This window comes from Alligator mississippiensis, chromosome 5, assembly GCF_030867095.1.
Source record: "Alligator mississippiensis isolate rAllMis1 chromosome 5, rAllMis1, whole genome shotgun sequence".
In the NCBI taxonomy this organism is placed as follows: domain Eukaryota; kingdom Metazoa; phylum Chordata; order Crocodylia; family Alligatoridae; genus Alligator; species Alligator mississippiensis.
Window position 1 is genome coordinate 180,692,578 of NC_081828.1, and position 21,176 is coordinate 180,713,753.

Consider the following 21,176-nt stretch of genomic DNA (forward strand, 5'->3'; position numbering starts at 1 on the left):
AGAGACCCTGAGCCTTATTTGGGGGGAGAGTAGCATATAAATCAAATAAGTAAGTAAATTAATTAATAAAACATACTCATTCTAGTGTTATAACCCTTAACATCTACTTGGCAAAGGACCAAGCGATTCAGTGCACTGAGGAAGAGTTGTTCCATTACCTACACCCTAGCATCTATTTACCCTTCCAGAGAAGATGGAAGAGCCAGATCCCAGGATCTGTGGTCAACAGTGTTCATTTTGCTACTGCAGACATGCCTCTTACCCCAGCTTTTGAGAGTGGTGAAGCCAATACAAGGCTATACTGCTCCAGCAGCTCCCAGGCACTCCTGCTTAAAGAATAGACCATCCCAACCCCCAACATTATACATGTGGAGCACCTGGGAGAGAGAGTATCTTGATGGTTTTGGTCATGACTGGTGCAGGATGGAACCTTAAAGAGGGAGAATTGCAGTTATAATGGGGCAGGTCCCAGTTGGTAAAGGCAGTTTGTAGGAGGTCCAGGAGCCTTTGAAAAGTGCATCCTGTACCTAATGCTCAGCATTCCTTCTGAAATATCATAAGCCCCACAACATTTTGTTGCTGTTTGTTAGTGCTTCAGCTCCTGAAGGTCAGGTAATAATGGCACTCTCACCTTTTATCAAAAGAAGTTTTAAATCCTCGTGGATAGTTAGGTAAAAGTTGGCGAGCATAATCTGGGGTCCCCTAATGGCTCAAACCAGCAGGCAAATTAAGAGAACCAACGATTTAATATTTTTTTGCAAATCTCACATTATGGGGAGCCCAATGCATGACCACTGAAGGCTTGGGCTTGGCAATGGAGCTGCAGATCAACTCCTGCAGCAAACTGAAATTCATTTATCAAAAAAAACCCATATGCAGTCCTGGCACAATTAACTTTTGCTAGGTCCCCTCCTCTCCCAAGGGGTGCCATGCCAGAGCAGTGAAGGCATCTGCTACAGTTCCAGAGATGTGAGTTTGAGCCTTAATTAGATTTATACCAAAAGCCTTTCCAGTTGACCCAGCTGTAAATGGGTCACTTGGGGGAGTTGGAAGTGGCTGAATACATTTGCCACATTGCTCCTTGTGTTCTGTTGACTGCAGAAACTGGCCATGCTAGACTGGCGGGCCCTTTCTGTACTCCCTTGTATTACGGGCTCCCAGAATGGAGAGTAGAACTCCATGGGTATGAGTAGAAAGAATCCCTGGCAGTTCAGCTCCATCCAACCACAAGTGAATTGGCTCAAATGCTGTACTGGAGGGCCCACATCCTATTTCAACCCATAGTCACCATGCGGAACAAATCTTTTGCTGACAGAATAATGTGGTAGAAAGGAACTTCATTGATTTTACTCACCAGCACCACTCCTGGACTAAATTTTCACTACAAAGAGTCTCTGATACATGCAATTATTAAAATGATCTATCACAGCAGTAGCATAATTAGGATGGCACAAGCGTGTATGTGTGTAAGGGGGTAGATTTAGAAAGACTGCCAGAATGGATACCCCTAGGGAACTTGTGCTAGCATAAAGGCAAAATTGAAGTAAAACCCCACATTTTAGGAGACTAGATGTCTCAGAGATCACAAACACTTTGAAAGCTAGATTGCACCACTACTTATGCCCAGATAACCTGTTCATAAACATTTGTTTATACTGTACTGAGGATGTCAAACATGCTGAGATATTAAGCAAAATGGCATTTCCTAATCTCAAAGTATCTTTGAAATTGACCCCAGCAAAATACTGCACACCTCTGGGGACACAGTCATCATGTAGCAAGAGTCAGAAGTGAAGGTGTTTTAGATGGTGTCCTGTTGCAGATACTTACACTGATCTCTAGGCCACTAGCATTCACTCATATTTCTCTCCCTGGCTCCCTGAAGACCACTTAATGGGTAGTGTCTGATTTGCACCACTTCAGGGCTTCTATATCAGGTTGTAACTGAAGACTAACAACCAACATATCTCAAGCTGCACTGCCCTTTTGTTTAAAGTTGCTTCATCCCTGCTAACCAATCAAACTGATATCTCAATCATGGCAGATTAATGTCACTTTGCTTACATCCTTGAGAAAAAAACTAATGTGTTTCTTTCTTCATAAAGGCCACTATGCAGTAAGTGACCAAGATTAAATTATGCAATCAGTTCATCTGTCCATCTGTTCAGTATCCTGTCAGTCAGGTGCTGTGCTTTCTTCTTTTTTCTCTTCGGCAACTGGTATTCTGTACTGGCAAGTGTAGTGAAAGCAGCATTATGATGCTGGGTAATATAATTCTAAATACCATCAAGCCTATAAAATGGGCAGCAAGTGATAAATAATTTACGTTGATCAGAACTACTGAATCTTATTACAAGTTTAGCAACTGTGTGTTTATGTCCTTCCTCCACTCCACAGTCATGCTGGAAAAAGAGAACAGAATTTCAATAGTTTTATGGTTAGATGCACTGAGCTGCTATATGCAGCAGTGACCTTACCGTTCTTTTTCCTTCAGTCCTGTGAGAGGTTATGGGGCTCATACAATGACAGGGCCTGCAAAAAACCAAATGGGAACAATTTCAATTTGATTTTTAGAGACGTAAAAATAAATCAGTGACATACTGCCCCTGGGGAATGTTTATATCTTCATCTCCCTTTCAACCGCACTAGTAAAGCTTTAACATATTTTATATCATCTGAAATATCAGAAACTGCCTTCTATTGCCTCTGTTTTTCCTCTATGGTATTTGTATGTATATATGTATACTTAAAGAGAAAACCAGGTAAGAGCACCTCCATCAATGCTGCAGACTTTTTCAAAACTGACAGTTGAAAAGCAACTTGTTAATAAGTAGAACCCCTTTTAATACCACAGATCTTCAAAAAGAACAAGGAAAATTACAAAAATTTAACCTTAGTTTTACCTTTTAGTACTCAAATGTGAAAAAAAGTTTTTCTACTCTGTTTTCTTACTCCAGGAGCTAGGAATGATCTTTTGTATGTTGATTCTAATCTTGATTTCAAGAAAGAAACAGATTGAGGAAGCACATGTCTTCAGTGAAAACCATAAACAAAAAACCTTAACTGCTAGTGCTGTCTGTTCTGTTCCTGGCCTTCTGACCTATGCTAATTGCTAAACTTTGAGTATTCACTAGAAATGTTTCTGTGGGCATGGTGAGTCTTCTCAAGCAAAATAGATGCCAGAGATTATTTTCTAACTCAAATATAGTGACATTTAATGCAAGTGGTTAATCACTATTAACTGCTTTGGCATTTATTGCATGAATTATTATCAATTAATTTCAACGTATGCATAATTTCTTAGTAATATAGATAGATAGATAGATAGATAGATAGATAGATAGATAGATAGATAGATAGATAGATAGAAGCAGTCATCAGTGAAGAAAAACTGTACCTTACATACCAACAATGGTTCACATGCATTCATGGTTCATATTTTTCATACTGTTTCCTCTGAAATTTTTCAGTGTTAGGATGACACTCTAAGTCTGAAATAACTCCAAAGTTATTGAAAACTAAAAATATTTACTGAAAGATTTTCAATTTTTCATTTGAAGGACAAAATTTCGTTAGAAATGAAAATTTTTTCTAGTAACATTTTGCATGTCAACTGAAAAAATATTTTTGTTTTTTTTTAAATGTCTCAACAAATAATTTAGCCATCTCTTGTATAGACACTACCAAAAGATAGACTGCAAATGTCCTGTCTTTGGCATTTTAGAATTTGGCATTTATGGGTGCATATACACTTATAAACTTTCTCACAGTTAAGCTGACTTACACATGTAAGTGTACACATGGAGTGTATGCATGGACCAAAGACAACCTATATGTGGCAGTCACATTAGTTAAGTTGACTTAACTCACAAGAGAGCTATCAGCATGTCAGGAACTGTACGTGTGCATGCTCTGATGTGGGTTAAGTCAACTTAGTTAAGTTACCTTACTTTAAGTCGACTTAGTACGTGAATACTCACCCTTTGGGGCTAAAAAGCACAGGGCTGTCCCACTTGAGGTAAAGAACACATTAGCCGTGCCTGTCAATACCCTTATAGTTTATAATCTCTTTAGCCATGTCTATGCATCTATGAGACGCTACTATGCAGTGGTTACTGTGCATTTATTTAGTACTTGTAGCGCTGGCAAATATCTTTTAAGTGACACTACTGCGCAGTAGCCTAATACTACTGTGCAGTAGCATATTAGCACTGTTAGTGCGTGATGTGCTACTGCGTAGTAATATTTGGACACTGCACAATAGGGCTGTGCAAAGCTCCAATCCCCAATTCAATTTGGCAGAGATTTGGCCTGATTTGGTGGTCGAATCTCCAAATCCGAATCGAATCAAGAGACCCTTTAATCCCTCAGAATCAAATCGGAACCCTCCTAATTGATTCGAAGAGATTCGGAAAGATTTGATGATTTAGACATGTTTTTTCTACATACCTCCAGGTACCAGGCAGCTTGTGAATGCTAAGATGGTGGGGTGGATGGGGCATCCCACAGGAGCATTGGGGGGGGGGCCCAGCGTGCTCAGCAGCAGACCCGGAAATGGACCAGAAGCACTTCTGGTCCACTTCCAGGTCTGCCGGGGAGCGCACAGGGCCCCCCCGCCGTGTAACTACTGGTGCCTCCTGGGCACAAGGGGGCCCCCTGTGCACTCAGCGGCAGACCCGGAAGTGGACTGGAAGCACTTCTAATACACTTTCGGGTTCACTGCCAAGCATGTGGGGGGGGCCCCCTGAGCTCCTGTGGGATGCTCCATCTGCCCCACCATCACAGCGTTCACAAGCTGCACCTGGTACCTCATGGTATGTAGAAAAAGTATTTAAAGCTGTGTCTATGGCCAAATCGCTGATTCTCTGAATCAGCATTGAATCGGGACAGTGATCTGAATCAACGAATTGGGCCGCATCCGAATCTGAATCGAATACGGCCTGTTTCGCACACCCCTGCTGCACAGTCAGCATCTCATGTCAATGTGTCCTTTGTTTATTAGCTAGAAACAATCACAAACACTGGCAGCTCCACATCCCATACAGCAATCAGCAGAACTATACTCATACTAGGTGATATACATACTTCTTGTATACAAAGGTAATACGCTTTATTTTCAGCAAAAGACTTCAGAATCATATCATTCCTATTCCCTCAGTGAATTTTTGTACTTCAAACTTTTCTTCCTTTATTCCTACTCCACATCTACTATGCAAACAAGATTCAGGTTGCAGCTATTAGTCTGTGGCCAAAGCAATTTTTAACATTTTTCTGCTATTGAGCAATACTAAGCAAATCCAGAAGGTTGAACTGCTAACCAACTTTTATGGCTGCAAATGGGATGCTTCAATAACAGATACCACGGAGGCAGAAAACAGCGGCTGGGCAAAAGAATGGAAAATAGTTGTCTTACTAAGAAAATCTATCTTGGTGGTGGAAAGGATACTTATCTTTTTAAAGTTGTGTTCTCTGAGCAGAGATGGGTTTTATAACCCTTACTACAGTAGTTGCTCCAGATTCACGCAATGAACACTAACAAATCATGAGTTAAAAATAAATGTTTCTGAGAGATAACAAAGCTATTTATATGTCAATGTATATTCCCATTTCAGAATGTAAGCTAAAATCTGAAGGCATGCATTAGTGAACTTTTTTTTGTATCTTTGCCTATATTATCCCTGGCCTGTGGATAATATTCTGTTTCTTTGTTACCCATCTAATCACCACTCCCACATGCAGTTTTGTGATCTGTGCCCATGCATTTCTCCAGAATATTAAGAGATGTATGTTCACTAATATGCATTACAATAGTTGCAGTTTTGGAATCTTAAATAGAAATGGTTCTGGGTTGCTCTATAGTTTGATTTTCATATAAAAAGATTGATTTATGTTTATGTAACTAATTATTCAAATAAGTAGGTAATCACATATAAAGATCATTTAGAAACTGACACAGATATTTAAGATAGCAAAATAAATACTAATTGAAAAATACTGGAACAATTTGACATTAAAGTTGTGGTTATGGGTTATGTTGGTTTATACCAGCTAAGGACTGTGCCATTCAATTTTGCAGATGAAACAAAAAAAAAAATATTTGATGAAGAGAAAGCCTGGCTTGTCTGTAGAAGTAGGCAAGATATCTAGGGTCTATCTCTCAAGCTAGAAGCCAGATTTCAAATTGTAGGCCTTAATTGTTCTGTTTTTCTTTTTTGTTTGTTTAACCTTTTTCACAATACTCTACCACCTCACAGATAATTTTAAAATTAAAAATGGTTACTACTTTTCTAATGAAACAGGTTTACATTGGAAAAATAACCATTTGTCAAAATCAAAATATTTTGCAGAAGCATTCATAACTAAAATGCTTCTAGCCCAAACAAAAGAAGCTCTCCCACCCATCCCAGATTCTGGCCAGGGCTTAACTTACCTGTGGGCCTTGTTACACGTTAATTTTAGGTGGCCCCCGGAGCTCTTAACCCTGGATAATCCACCCATTAACATGTGAAACTAATTTTAAGTACCCTATAGGTGGCTTAAAGTTACTCCACTTCAGGGACAGCTTTACCTCTGATCTGTGTTAACTATGTTACACTAATGTTACACTAGTATTAGCTCATGTTACACTAATGTGTGGCCACTCTAGAGTACACATTAGTATCTACAACACCCACCTGCTCCCCCTGCTGACCTAGATAGAACCCACTGCCCCAGACTCCCCAACTGAGTCACCGCCCCCCTACCCCCACCCCATCCCTGTCCCCAACCAGCCCTGATCATCCCATTGCCCCCCTCATCCCTCTAAAAACAGGCATGTAATCCCCCAATCCCCCCCCAACACCTCAGATCCCTGCCTGCCCCCTCCTACCCCTCTCCCCGGGTGTACTTTCAGTGCTGCCAGTGTTGTCCCAGGGGAGCAGGCAGGGAAGGAGAACCCCTCCTTCACTTAAAACTTTAGGCCTTGTTTCTTATCTGAATTTGTTTAGCACAGGGGTGGGCAAAATGTGGCCTCCCATGGGCCACATCTGGCCTGCCAAGCACTTTCATCTGACCCATGGGGCCCCCCAACAAATTGTGCCCTGTCCAGCCCTTCTACCCATGAGGGTGGGAGCAAAGCACCCACACATACACACAGCCCCAAAAATGTACCCTATTATCTGGCTCCCACTCTTGTGGGGGAAGAGGGCCTGGCTGGCTATCATGCATCTTCTGTGCAGGGCTGCTGCTGCCACTGCTGCAGCCCCCAGGGACCTGTTCCACTTTCCTGGTCTCCTCCTGGTTCTGGGAAGCAGGGAGGGCAGCAGGGACAGGGAGCACAGAGTGTGGGGCTGGAGCTTGTGGCAGGTGGCAGTGCAAAGCTGCGGTGGGCAGCATGTGGGTGTGAGAGAGAGAGTGGGGGGTGTGGGAACCCCCACACACTCCCCCCATGGTGTGCAGCCCCAGCAGATAGTGGTAGCAGCAGCAGGTGGGGTGCTCTGGGCTCAGGCGCCCAGCGGGGCATGGCTCTGGCCAACACTGTACAACGCAGCAAGAGGCACAGCCTCCACTGGGTCACCTGTATCGCCCATGCTCCCTGCCATTCGTGCACAGCCCCTGCACTCACACAGCAGGGAGGGAAGCCCCACATGCTGGAGTCAGGTGCCTCCCCTGCCAGGGCTGCACAGCACTGGAAAGAGGCTTCAGGTGCTGGAGCCTGCTGCCTTCGCCCCAGGGACTGCACTGCAGAGGAGGGAAGCCCCAGGCACCTTCCCCTATGGGACAGGGAAGACAATAAGCTCCAGCGCTTGAGGCTTCTCTCCGGTGCTGCACAGCCCCAGCAAGGAAGGATTCTGGCTCCTGGACATGGCACTTCTCTTCCTGCTGTGTAACTGTAGGGGCTGTGCATGAGTGGGAGGGAGTGCCAGAAATACAGGTAGCTGGGTAGAGGCTGAGCCCCTTGCTGCAATGTACAGTACTGGCCAGAGTCATGCCCCACCGGGCACCTGAGCCCTGAGCACCCCACCTGTTGCTGTGCCATGGGGGGAGTGTGGAGGAGTACCCACCCCCCCATCCGTGACACCCACACCCTGCCCCCACAGCCCCTCACATATACACAACCCCCAAACATACCCTATGACTCCCCCATACAGCCACACCCCCTCACAACTCCCCACATCCTACCACACACACCCCCACCCCTGACACACACACACTCCCCACCCACACCCCCCCCACACCCTACCATACACACACCCCCATTGGTGACATGTAGAGGGTGCACGCAGGTGCACGTGCACCCACTGAGAGAAGCGCTGCCAGCAGTGCCTACAGGTGGTTGCCACTCGCCACCCCCAGCTCCCTCGCCGCTGACACCACCAGCAGCATCTACAGGCAGTCACCAATCACTGCTGGCTGTTGCTGACATGGCCAGCGGTGTCTGTGGGTAGTCAACAACTGCCAGTCGGTGCTTGCCACCCCACCCCGTCACCGCTGACACTGCCATGGCCACCTGCAGGCGCTTCCCGTTCGCTGCCGCCACACCCCTACCACCATGCCCCCCCCCAGCCTCCAGGCGCATGCATCATTCATGCACACCTCGCACATGATATCCAAAACTGAGAATTTATTTTTGAGTTATTATGCAATCACCTCTATATACACTATGCAAACAGAAATCATGACAAAAATATTTTTTGTAATAAAATTAAAATCTTGTAGTAGATGTTTGACTTTCAGTGCATGTTTTTTTCTGGTTCTAGGATGGAAACCCCCTCTCCAAAAAGGAGTATTTCCAGGGGGCAAGGGGAAGGACTTCTGGTGGCAAAAGTCAAGGGTTAGGGGGTGGAACTTCCAGTCGCAAGATGGTTACACGGGGATGGGGCAACTGTCAAGACGAAACAGTCTTTGCCTCCATTTTTCTGAGCAGGGACCAGGTCATCCCCCTCAACGGGATCCCCAACAGCCCCAGGGGAGGCACAGCCAGGCCCAGGGTCAGTGAGGACCTAGTCAGGGAACTTCTGGTGGGACTAGATGTGTTCAAATCAGCAGGTCCTGACGATCTCCACCCCAAAGTGCTAAGGGAATTAGCAGAGGTCATTGTGGGACCCCTAACACAACTTTACGAGCACTCATGGTGCTCTGGCGAGGTGCCAGAGGACTGGAAAAGGGCCAATGTGGTCCCCATTTTCAAAAAAGGGAGGAAGGAGGACCCAGGAAACTATAGGCCAGTTAGTCTTACCTCGGTCCTGGGGAAGCTCTTTGAGAAAATTATTCAGGTGCATATCTGCAAGGGACCAGCAGGGGAGATTATGCTTAGGGGCAATCAACATGGGTTCATTAGAGGCAGGTCCTGTCAGACCAACCTGGTGGCCTTCTACAACCAGGTCACTAAATCCTTGGATGCAGGTGTCGCAGTGGATGTAGTCTTTCTGGACTTTAGGAAGGCCTTCGACACTGTCTCTCAACCCATTCTCATTAAAAAATTAGGCAACTGTGGTGTCAATGCCTACATGGTCAGATGGGTCGCAAACTGGCTGGAGGGCTGCACCAAGAGAGTGGTGGTGGACAGGTCTTTTTCGACCTGGAGGGACGTGGGCAGAGGGGTTCCCCAGGGCTCAGTCCTTGGGCCCGCACTGTTCAACATCTTCATCAGCGACTTGGATGAGGGGGTGAAAAGCACTTTGTTCAAATTCATGGATGACACTAAGATGTGGGGAGAAGTGGGCATGCTAGCGGAGAGGGACAGGCTGCAATTAGATCTGGACAGGTTACAGGGGTGGGTGGATGAGAACAGGATGGGTTTCAATACTGATAAGTGCAAGGTATTGCACCTGGGGAGGAAGAACCAGCAGCATACCTACAGGCTGGGGAGCTCCCTTCTCATCAGCACAGAGGCAGAAAAGGATCTTGGAGTCATTAGTGATTCCAAGATGAACATGGGCCAACAATGTGAGAACATGGTCAGGATTCATGACAAGGTGCAGTTAGCCTTCCTAACCATGTTCTCACATTGTTAGGAAGGCTAACTGCACCTTGTCATGAATCCATAGATGCATCACGAGCAGGTCCAAGGAGGTGATCCTTCCCCTCTATGCAACATTGGTCAGGCCGCAGTTGGAGTACTGCATCCAGTTCTGGGCGCAGCACTTCAGGAGGGATGTGGACAGCATTGAGAGGGTCCAGAGGAGGGCCACTTGCATGGTCAGGGGGCAGCAAGGCAGGCCCTATGAGGGGAGGCTACGGGACCTGAACCTGTTCAGCCTCCACAAGAGAAGGTTGAGAGGAGATATGGTGACCGTCTATAAACTGACTGAGGGACCAGCGGGCAATGGGAGAGTCCCTGTTCCCCCAAGCACTACCAGGAGTAACAAGGAATAACAGCCATAAGTTGATGGAAAGTAGATTCAGGCTAGATATCAGTAGGCACTACTTCACAGTCAGGGCGGCTAGGATCTGGAACCAACTTCCAAGGGAAGTGATGCTTGCTCCTATCCTGGGGGTCTTCAAAAGCAGGCTAGATAGACACCTAGCCGGGGTCATTTGACCACAGCATTCTTTCCTGCCCATAGCAGAGGGTCAGACTTGATGATCTGCTTAGGTCCCTTCTGACCCTACCAACTAGGGTCAGACTGACCTATCACCTAGACAAGGGAGAAGAGATTGATGTTATATATCTTGACTTCAAAAAAGCCTTCGATTTGGTATCCCATGATCACCTCTTGGTGAAACTGGCCAATTGTCGCCTTGGGTCCACCACGATCCACTGGCTGGAAAATTGGCTCTGTGGTCAGACCCAGAGGGTAGTAATTGATGGAAGTCACTCATCATGGTGTCCTGTGACCAGTGGGGTCCCCCAAGGCTCTGTCCTTGGACCCATATTGTTCAACATCTTCATTAATGATGTGGACACTGGAGTCAGAAGCGGACTGGCCAAGTTCGCTGATGACACCAAACTTTGGGGCAAAGTATCCACACCAGAAGACAGGTGGGTGAACCAGGCTGACCTGGACAGGCTCAGCAAGTGGGCGGACGAGAACCTGATGGTGTTCAATGCCGATAAATGCAAGGTTCTCCACCTTGGGAAGAAAAACCCACAGCATCCTTATAGACTCGGCAGCGCTATGCTGGCTAGCACTATGGAAGAAAGAGACTTGGGGGTCATCATTGACCACAAGATGAACATGAGCCTGCAATGCGATGCTGCAGCTAGTAAAGCGACCAAAACGCTGGCTTGCATCCATAGATGCTTCTCACGCAAATCCTGGGACATCATTCTCCCCTTGTACTTGGCCTTGGTGAGGCCGCAGCTGGAGTACTGCATCCAGTTTTGGGCTCCGCAATTCAAAAAGGATGTGGAGAAGCTTGAGAGAGTCCAGAGAAGAGCCACGCGCATGATCAGAGGTCAGAGAAGCAGACCCTACGATGACAGGCTGAGGACCATGGGGCTCTTTAGCCTGGAAAAGCGCAGGCTCAGGGGTGATCTGATGGCCGCCTATAAGTTTATCAGGGGTGACCACCAGTATCTGGGGGAAAGTTTGTTCACCAGAGCGCCCCAAGGGATGACGACTAGGTTGAATGGTCATAAACTACTACAAGACCGTTTCAGGCTGGACATAAGGAAGAATTTCTTTACTGTCCGAGCCCCCAAGGTCTGGAACAGCCTGCCAACGGAGGTGGTTCAAGCGCCTACATTGAACACCTTCAAGAGCAAACTGGATGCTTATCTTGCTGGGATCCTATGACCCCAGCTGACTTCCTGCCCTTTGGGCAGGGGGCTGGACTCAATGATCTTCCGAGGTCCCTTCCAGCCCTGATGTCTATGAAATCTACGAACTATGAAACTACTATGAAGCTATGAAGGGGCGGAACTCCCCGTGCGGCCCTTGACAGCTCACCAAAACTTGTTAAGCAGACCTCCACCTGAAATAATTGCCTGCTCCGGTCTAGCATAAGCTTTCAACCTTTGGATCTTTTATGCCTTTTTCTCAGGAACTATCTATAGGTTTCCCTTGATTTATGTAGGTTCCCCAAAATTAACCATAGCCTCCCCAAACCTGCCCTCCCAGTGCCACCACTGAGTTCTGGGAAGAGCCCGGTGCCGCCACCGGCCCCAGTCTGCAGCAGCAGCCTGCCCTTCTCCCGCACGGAGATCCAGGGGCACGTACCCATGGGAAGAGACCAGCATAGCCCCCCAGCCCACAGTCTTCCCGGGTTGCACATGGCAAGAGCCATGGCGCCCTGTACCCACTCACAGTTTCCTCTGCTTTGCTCCCTTCTGCAGACCCAGGAGTGGCCAACGGGCTGCACTGTATCCCTCCCCCCACCTCTTCCCTAGTCCCAGCCTTACTCCCTCCCTCCCTCACTGCCACAGAAATATATCCCTATTTGTTACTTCATAAACTGGGTTCCCTTTATGCGGTTTTGATTTATGCGCACTTTTCCTGATACGCGTGTACCACATAAAATCGAGGGAAACCTGTACGATCAAAAATCTCTTCAGGGATCCCAGTGACTGTGAGCAAGTCATTTTTTAACCTTAACTCCAATAAACTTAGTAAATGGTGTTTCTTGAGTCTCTCAATATGAAGCATGTTTTCCAAATTTCAGACAATTTTTCTACCATTTCAGAAGACGAAGTAATCCAGGAATGGTCTGACTAATACTATATTATAATGATAAATTCCATTTCACAGATTTAGAGATTCCTTATCTCTTTTTCCCATCCCTGTTTTATATCTCCAAGGGTCACACTGGCCCTTTTAGCTACAGCATTGCTTTTGGAGCCCTTGGTGATTGGTTACTGATTATTTTTCTTTGTCATAACATTCCAGGGAAGACTCTCCCTTCTCCTTGAGTACTGGAAGCTGTAGGGGAGAGGGGCAGGGAATGCATCAGTCTGGATATACCCCGCTTATATCTTCCCTTTATCTTTTACTCTTTGCCACTGTGGGAGACGAGACACAAGGCTAGAAGCCATTTCTTATGTTGTTCTTTTTCCCCCCACATTTTAAGTGTTATCTATAGTCTTTGATTCTACATATAAGACTGCATTTGCTTGTATTAATAATGCCTATTGTTCACGTAAGTCTTTCTTATGTGAAACTGAATTTTTCAACAAAAAAATCCCATTGAAAGTGTCTGATTTTGTGGAAAACCATTTTTTTTTAGTTGATAAACCAGTTCTCTCTTTTTCCTAGAAAAGGCAAACTTTTCTGTGGAGGAGTAAAATGATCTCTCTAAAGAGCTCTAAAATTTACACATTCAACTTAGAATTCATTTTCTGGGTCTGATCCTAAAAAAGGCTGAGCATCTTCCTTTTTTCAGTGCAGATTAATGTTATTCAACACCTCTTAGAGATACTCAGCATGTTACAGAAACATGTCACCTTGAACATTCATAACAATGCTATCCACTTACATAAGTACGTTTGGTAAATAAATATAAAACATATGTGACCATCTCCAAACAGATTCATTAAAATAGCATTCATGAAATATGCAAATCACCCTAATTAATAATGTGCCTTTATTAAAGGCTGCACCTGGAGATTTGGCATATTTAGAGCCAAGGTCCTGAAATCAGAGCATTACCTCCTACAGTGAGTGCCATGTAGAAGGTGCTACCTCTGGGCCACCTCAAGCATTTTTGTATCATGAAATATATTTTATTTCTTTTTCCTCTGCTTGAGAACCTTCAAGGTTATGTGAAGAAAAGTGATAAATAGGCTATAGACCAAGGGAATTACAGAAGGCAAACACTATTCATGTTCAATCTATTATGAGGGCATGAACTAAACCTCTGATCTGTATGCGAGATATCTAGAATATCCGCTCTGTTAGCTTCCACCAATCCTCAGACCTCTGAAATTTAGACTTCTTTATAAAATGAAAATGAAAGGAAAAGATTATGCAGGGGGGATGGGTAAGCAGATATAACAAGAAAAGAGCATATGAGAATGAGTTGAGCATGGACGCTAAAAAATTTCTCTTTACATTCAATAAAGGAAATCTGATCCTTAAAAAAAGATATGCAACAGTTGAGCTGTTAGTCAATTCCATCTGAATTCCTATATTGCAAGAAATGAGATAATTTGATAACTCTCAAGTAAGAGCAAACAGTTCTATTTTCATGGGTTACCATTTAAGATACTAAAAATATATACCTTACCTAGATAAAGCACCTTTTATCCAGAAAGATAAATTGATTCATGATTCATGTCAGATGACCAGCACTGAAATGCAGGCACCTTTGGAATGGAACTCAGAAGCTGTTTTATCAATGTAAAGTCAGCAAAGCCAAACAATGCTTTCATATAAAATCCACTTATTTCCCAGACCTAATTAAACTACAGGAGGAATTTTAGACCAGCAGACTAGTTGCCTCAACAGAAATTTGGCCAGGACTCATGGAATTTTCTGAATCCCTTAGATTTTTAATGACTATAAACAGGCAGGACTTTATGCCTTGTCTGCCATAACAATAATGCTAGCAATAGATACACACCAGGACAAAAACCAAGGCTAGGGAGAGAAATCACACACAAAACAGTATACATGATTGAAAACTAGTTCAAATCTGTAAAATAACAGAAGTTCAGTGCACATAAACTGCTTTTGAAATGTCTGAAACCAGTTTAAAATAAGCCTGGATGGATGTAGTAATATCAGACTTAACTAATTTAGGTTAAGTCTGTTTATTGAACTTGTGTATCAGATCCCCTCCAGATTCAAGTTAATTCACAGTCCCCCAGCATCCCAGGGTGCTTTGCACCTCCCCTGCAAAACCCTCCCCACCCTTGCAGGGTGGGCAGACTGGACTTAGCCCAAGTTGTCTGCTCCAGCTGAGCAGGGAGGCATGCTCTAATACCTCCCAGCCTCTGGTCTGGGCCACTGCAGGCATGTGGCTGCATTGCTGAATGGCACTCCGTGAGGGTGTGGGGTATGTGCGCCAAAAAGATTAGCTCCCATGGGTTTATACCAAATGCGCTCTTTCAGTGTAAATTCTATATATCAGTGGTTCGCAATCTGTAGTACAGGTACCACCAGTGGTACACAGACAACTTGTCAGTGATACATGTTAACAGATTTATTATAATTACTTTATATGACAAAAATTTGCTGGTGGTACTTCAGGTTGTATCATTTTAAATTGGTGGTGCTCAATCTGACATTTGTGAACTGCTGGTATATATACAAGGGACTGGTGAAAGTCCCATTTCACTGGTGACTAAAGACTCATACCCTATCTTCTACTACATCCAAACAGAGCTCTAATGTTGCAGTGAGCAACCGTGGGTGGGAGATGGCGGATCCCATACAAAGGAAGCCACAACCAGAACTTTAGATGCTGAAATATCAGGTATAGCTGATGGCCACTTACCTATTTTGTGACTCAGTTTTGTATCAGTATCCTTACCTCATAGGCAGTTGCAAGTATTAATGTATTAAAAATCATCAGGTGCTAGATGTGATGGCGATGGAGGATAAAGTACCTTAGATAAAACTCCACAGATTGTGATTATTTGTCATTTAGGCATTGAGATTTTACAGGAATAAAACATAATAGTAACACCAATAACTTATATAGAAATGCTCCAAGTTGCTCCACAGCAGAAAAGGCTGAAGTCCCCACTCCAGCCTAACACCACTGAAGTCATTTTGGTGTGTTATCTTTTTCTTAGACATCAGGTTAAATTAAATAAGACATTCATAAGTCTCCTAAAAACATGTTTTTCGAAGCATCAAAAGCATCATTTGACACAAGGTTACAAATAAGGAAAATATTATTTTCCTTAACTTTTTTCCTAACTTCATTTCCAGGCAAGTTATTCCACTTCACTTTAAATATTGCACCTGAATCACAGGGTTGGAAGGGACCTCAAGAGTCATTTAGTCCTATCACCTGCACCAATGCAAAATCTGCTGTTCTTAAGCCATCCCAGACCAAATGTTTATTCAGCCTCTGCTTGAAATGCTCCAACAAAGGTGCTTCTACAGTTTTCCTGGACAGCTTATCCCTTTCTCCTACTGTTCTGATAAGAAAGATATTTTTTGGCTTTTAACACCCCCTATCTCCCCCCAAAATTTAGAAATTGGTTTTGCTGCAGTTTAAACCCTTGCTTTGTGACCCAAGTTTTGCAATAAGGGAGAAAGTTGTTCTATGTCTTCCCAGGTGCAAATCAAACAGTCAGAGGTATGAATATGCGCAGATATACCTGAAGTGCATTTCACAGGCTAAAGAACACAAATTTTGTAAGTGTAGATTATACTTGCTTAAAAAGTAGGCCAAACATAAAACTGAGAACCAGGAACTCCTCTGCTCATCCTTGCTCCTGAACTTTATTCCCTCGAGAGCTTTGGTTATATGACAACTTTTTTGTCTTACTATCTCCATTTTATATATAAGGAAAGTAACAGTTGTAACACCTCTTTGACAATGTGAGAAGGATGAGTATCACTTATAATTTTGCTTTACAAATTAAATACTATTACCATTCCTTTAACTACAAAGCATTTGAGCATGATTTTTTTCCTATTTCAATAGATTTGTGCTACTTTCATTGTTTGAAATACTCATTTGGGTGTATCAAAATAATATTCCTCTTTTTTCTGTACCTTAACAAAACTGTATCTTTGAAAATATTTCAGTGATGTTTTTCAAAAGCAACAACAAAAACAAAAAGACTTCTTTTTTAAAAAAAAAGAAAATTGATAGATGTAAGTTTTCAAGACAGGTGGAGACCAGACTCTTTTTCAGCAGGTATAGTTTATACTTACAAAAACTGCATCATTTCACCAGCAAAATGAATGCAGTTACGGTTAAGTTGACCATATTTCCTGAATCTCAAAATGGGACAGGCCTCCCACGCCTACCTCTGCGCACACAGCTGTTTCTGAGCTGTGGGCCCAGTAGAGCCTGCCACAGGTGTTGGCTGTGTATGTAGAGTAAAATTTTGAAGGGGTGGGGGGAAGGTAAGTGATGGGAAATTGATGGGATTCCCAGGACAGGGAGTGTTCCAGGCAAAACGGAGCGCATAGTTACCATAGTCACAAATTTGTAGTTTTGTTTCATCTGGACCTGGAAATTAGTTGTCTGGTACAAATGCTAGGATCTGTCTGTACAACTGAGATGTCAAACAAAAAAAAAGAGCAAAAATAATAGTAAACTACCTATGTGACACATTCAAGGGATGATTCAGTGGATAAGGCCCTGTCTATCAGACCATGTAAGCATGCGATTAAAACTAAGCACGTAAGTAGTCCTGTGGATTTCAGTGGGACAGTTCACATGTTTAACTGCCTTCCTGAGCTAATACCTAAGTGTCCACCAGCATATGGGGGTGCTGCTTATAGCCATGTTGGTCTAAGGACATAGGCAAAAAAGGTTCTTTGGGTAAAGGTGATATCTTTTATTAAACCAACTAAATAGTTGGAAAAATTGTTCTTTACAAGCTTTCAAGCACAAACACCCTTCTTTAGGCATAGGGAGAGGCTGCTAGTATTTGTATGCTTTCCTGGGTGGAATAGAAGCTTAAGCCAATATACAAAATGCAGGTCTGTGAAAATGCAAACGTTATGTTTGCATCCAAGAAAGCTGCAATATACAGCCAAGCCCTCTGATACCACAGAATTTGCGCTGAGAACACCTGCAATCATCACCTCACAAATCTCAAAAGGGCTTTCACTCAACAAAGACACTCCTCCAGAGAGATAGATTGCACTTTTGAAAGAGCCACCTCTGGATACCACGTGAAAAACTGCTGCAATACAAAAAAAAATTCCCACGAATCACACACCATTATTTATGACATACCATCCTTCCCTGGAACCTATGTGGAAAATCCTTAAACAATTGCAACCCGTACTAGAGGAAGACCTGATTCTTAAAGGGATCTTTCCAGAACAAGCCATCCTAGCCTTTAAATAGGCACTGTACCTTGTCAACCTTATCACCAGAAGCAAACTTCCTATGGCCCAAAGCACACTGAATGGATCCAGCCAACTCTTGGAACAAGAAATGCAAAACCTACCAACATATCTCCACCACCCCAACAAACACCCCACAACAGAACCATCACCATCCTGATCTTACAGCTGCACCTTCAGAAAAGTAATATCTCCCATCCAGCGCACTGAATGCCCTGATGGAAACCACACAGGAGAAACCAAACAACAACTGCGTACCAGAATGAATGTACACCAGAAATCTATCAAAGACAAAAATATCCAATTACCTGCGGGTGCACATTTCTCATAAGACAATCACTCGCTCTCCAATCTTTCCATTCTAATCCTCAAAGGGAACTCACAAAACACCTTTCATACATGAGCTTATAAACTTTATTTCATAAACCTACTGGATACAAAAAATCATGGGCTAAATAAAGACATTCGATTTATGGCACATTATAACCTGTCCAACATCTGATAACCCCAGGTAAACTCTCTACAGGGCATTTAACCAGCTACATTCTATCACCAGATCAACATTTCACACTTTCCCCTGCCCACCTACCTGTCTCACACCTATTAACTCTCAGCCCCTCTGATCTTCCTTGCCACACATTTGCATTTTCACAGACCTGCCTTTGGTGTATTGGCTTAAGCTTCTATTGCACCCAAAAGAGCATACAAATACCAGCAGGCTCTGCCTATGACTGAAGAATGGTGTTTGTGCCTGAAAGCTTGTAAAGGACAATTTTTCCAACTATTTAGTTGGTCTAATAAGAGATATCACATTTACCCAAAGAACCTTGTCCACCAGTATATGGCACCTTCCGCCTGCATGTTTTAGAATACTTTACAATAGTGAGTAACTATTATCATCACCACTTACACTGGGAGAAATAAACACAAGCTCAATGACTTGCTCAAGGTCATGAAACAAAACAGTAGCAGACAGGAAGCAAAATCCAGCATTTCTAACTCTAAACAGTAGATGAAGGTACCTTTCTACAACCAGCCTTAACTGGCAGCCCTTTTGGCAATCTCAGTAGAGAGGGCAAATAGGATCAAATAGGCATTATTCTTTCCTCCTCTCACATTCCAAGGGGTGGTCCCTGGCCAGCATAATGTCTGCTATGCTGCCCCAATGAAAAACTGAACTGTCATTGTTCATATTGTGGATGTTTTGTGGATAAATAGAATCTCTTGGGCTGTTAATTCAGCATCTTTCACGAACACTAAATTCACACAAAAATATACACAGAGAAACAAAGCTACCAAGCCTAGTTTAGGAAAATGACACAAGTTGTACGAAACTGTAATAAACTAATAAAAGCATGGAAGTGGCTCTATTTTCAGAGCTGTTGAGAAGGTATTGTCAGAACACTGCACTAAGCAGAACTAATTTATTCTGGAAGTGTCTGCAGGTTGACAAATGCATTTTAAAAAGAAATTCCATTTGAACTGCACAAAATTACAGCAAAGCTCACAAGTATGGTCTAATTGGAAAATAAAAGTAGTAGACCACCAGCTTCCTTTCCAGCAAGAATTGTTCAAGAAAAATATTTCTGCAGCATCAAAATAATAAAGTTGTGTGTGACAATTGCATTTTCCTATCCGTTCCATCCCTAATAGGTCAGCACAATCACTATTACACTAAGCCTCAGCCTGCTATATCAATAAAATTAGAACAGACAGGCACCACTTTAAAGCACTTGGTACAATTTACCTTGACTTAATAGGGTCTTTTGTGGTAGTATGGATAGGAGTATAAACAGTCCTACAGATATTTTCAAGTCTTAGTTTGTTAGATGTCTCAACTGGCTTTCATAACATTGATCGTAGGCAAGTTAAATTTCCCTATAACATCTGGTCAGTGTCTCTTGCACTGTATTAGCCTTAATCTCATCTTATTAAAGGTTGGTAGTTTGTGGTTTTTTAAATTATTAATTAAAAAAAATAATCTGACTATGATCTAGTTCATTACATGGGTTTCTCAAAGTTGCGCAACAGCTTCCTGTTCCTCAATATTTTTGAACATTCTGTAACAGGAAGCCTGGGGCTCCCATTATTTTAAGAGGAAAACACAGCAGTAAGCAGTACTTGGAGAGACAAACAGAAGCTAGCCACAAAGTGATAAGCGGCTAGAACAGGGATGGGCAAAATGGTGGATCCAGCCAACGACCTGACTCCATTTCCCAGCAGCTCCTACCCACGTCACTGCAGCCAGTTTCCATGGCAGTGGCCGCACCCTTACAGCATTAGGACTGGGATCTTGCAGCAGCCCAGGGCATGTGGGCAGCAGATCACAGCTCTGCCCCGCCTCTGGACCATGCTGCTACTGCTGCAAGATCCCAACCCCAGAGCACAGCTCCCTGCCCAGCTGCACACCCTGCCAGGGCTGGTCTCCTGGAAAATCCTGGCCAAACACTGTCATGGCACTGCCACTCCTGGGATCTCCATGGAAACAGGCCACAGCAATGCAGGTAGGGGCAGCTGGGAAATGGAGTTCACTGCAGGCCTGATCCAGCTACAGTCTGGAATTTGCCCACCCTGGGCTAGAAGCTGAGAGTGCCTATTGCTGTGCTAGGAGCAATAGTAACACAGCAATGGTACAACAAGACAGAGTTCTACTGCAAGTCACCTGACCAGAAGTAGGTGATGCTAGAGTGGCATAGAAACCAGGGCTTGAGTCAGAGCAGTCAGCTTGGCTCTGAAAGCCACAGGGGAAAGGGCTCTGCAGCAAGCTGGCTATGGGTGAACTACTGCCTGGGGACCCTGCTATGCGTGATAACAATAAGCAAGGAGCTGAGGGCTTGCAGGCAGGTAGGACCTAGGAGGAGAAGAGGTTTTTATAAACAGCCTGTATGCTGGGAGTCTTTGTTAAAGTTAGGCTGGTGGTTTGGGTGGGACTAGAAAGGGGTAGCTTGGAGGTCCCATTACTGCCTGAAGGGCATGTGACTACCTTGAGCCCTGCCAGGTAGGGGCTAGGGAGCCCAGCATTGCCTGAGGGGGGCAGAGATGGGCTAGAGAGCCTACAGTAGGGCGGCAGAAGCTTGGAAGGTTGAAGACCCAACAAGGGAGTAAAGACGAAGTGGCCTGGTGGCTTTGGGGACAAGTGTCCCACTTGAGTGATGATGTATAACACCTGCAAGGCATGGGCACAGATGCAGGGAAGGTTTGGAGGCTATGATTAGTCTTAAGGCAATGGATACCCTTGGGAGGCATATGCAGGCCAAAAGGGCCCATACAGCA

General features: G+C 44.1%; 1 long non-coding RNA gene across 1 annotated transcript in view; it reads right to left on the reverse strand.

The window, feature by feature from the left end:
- The window catches only part of LOC132250937 (uncharacterized), a 112,831-nt gene that overhangs the window by 75,850 nt on the left and 15,805 nt on the right, over nt 1-21,176 (reverse strand). Inside the window, exon 2 of the long non-coding RNA XR_009462662.1 lies at nt 2,478-2,532. This is a non-coding gene — a long non-coding RNA (uncharacterized LOC132250937). The remainder of the gene's footprint in view (nt 1-2,477; nt 2,533-21,176) is intronic.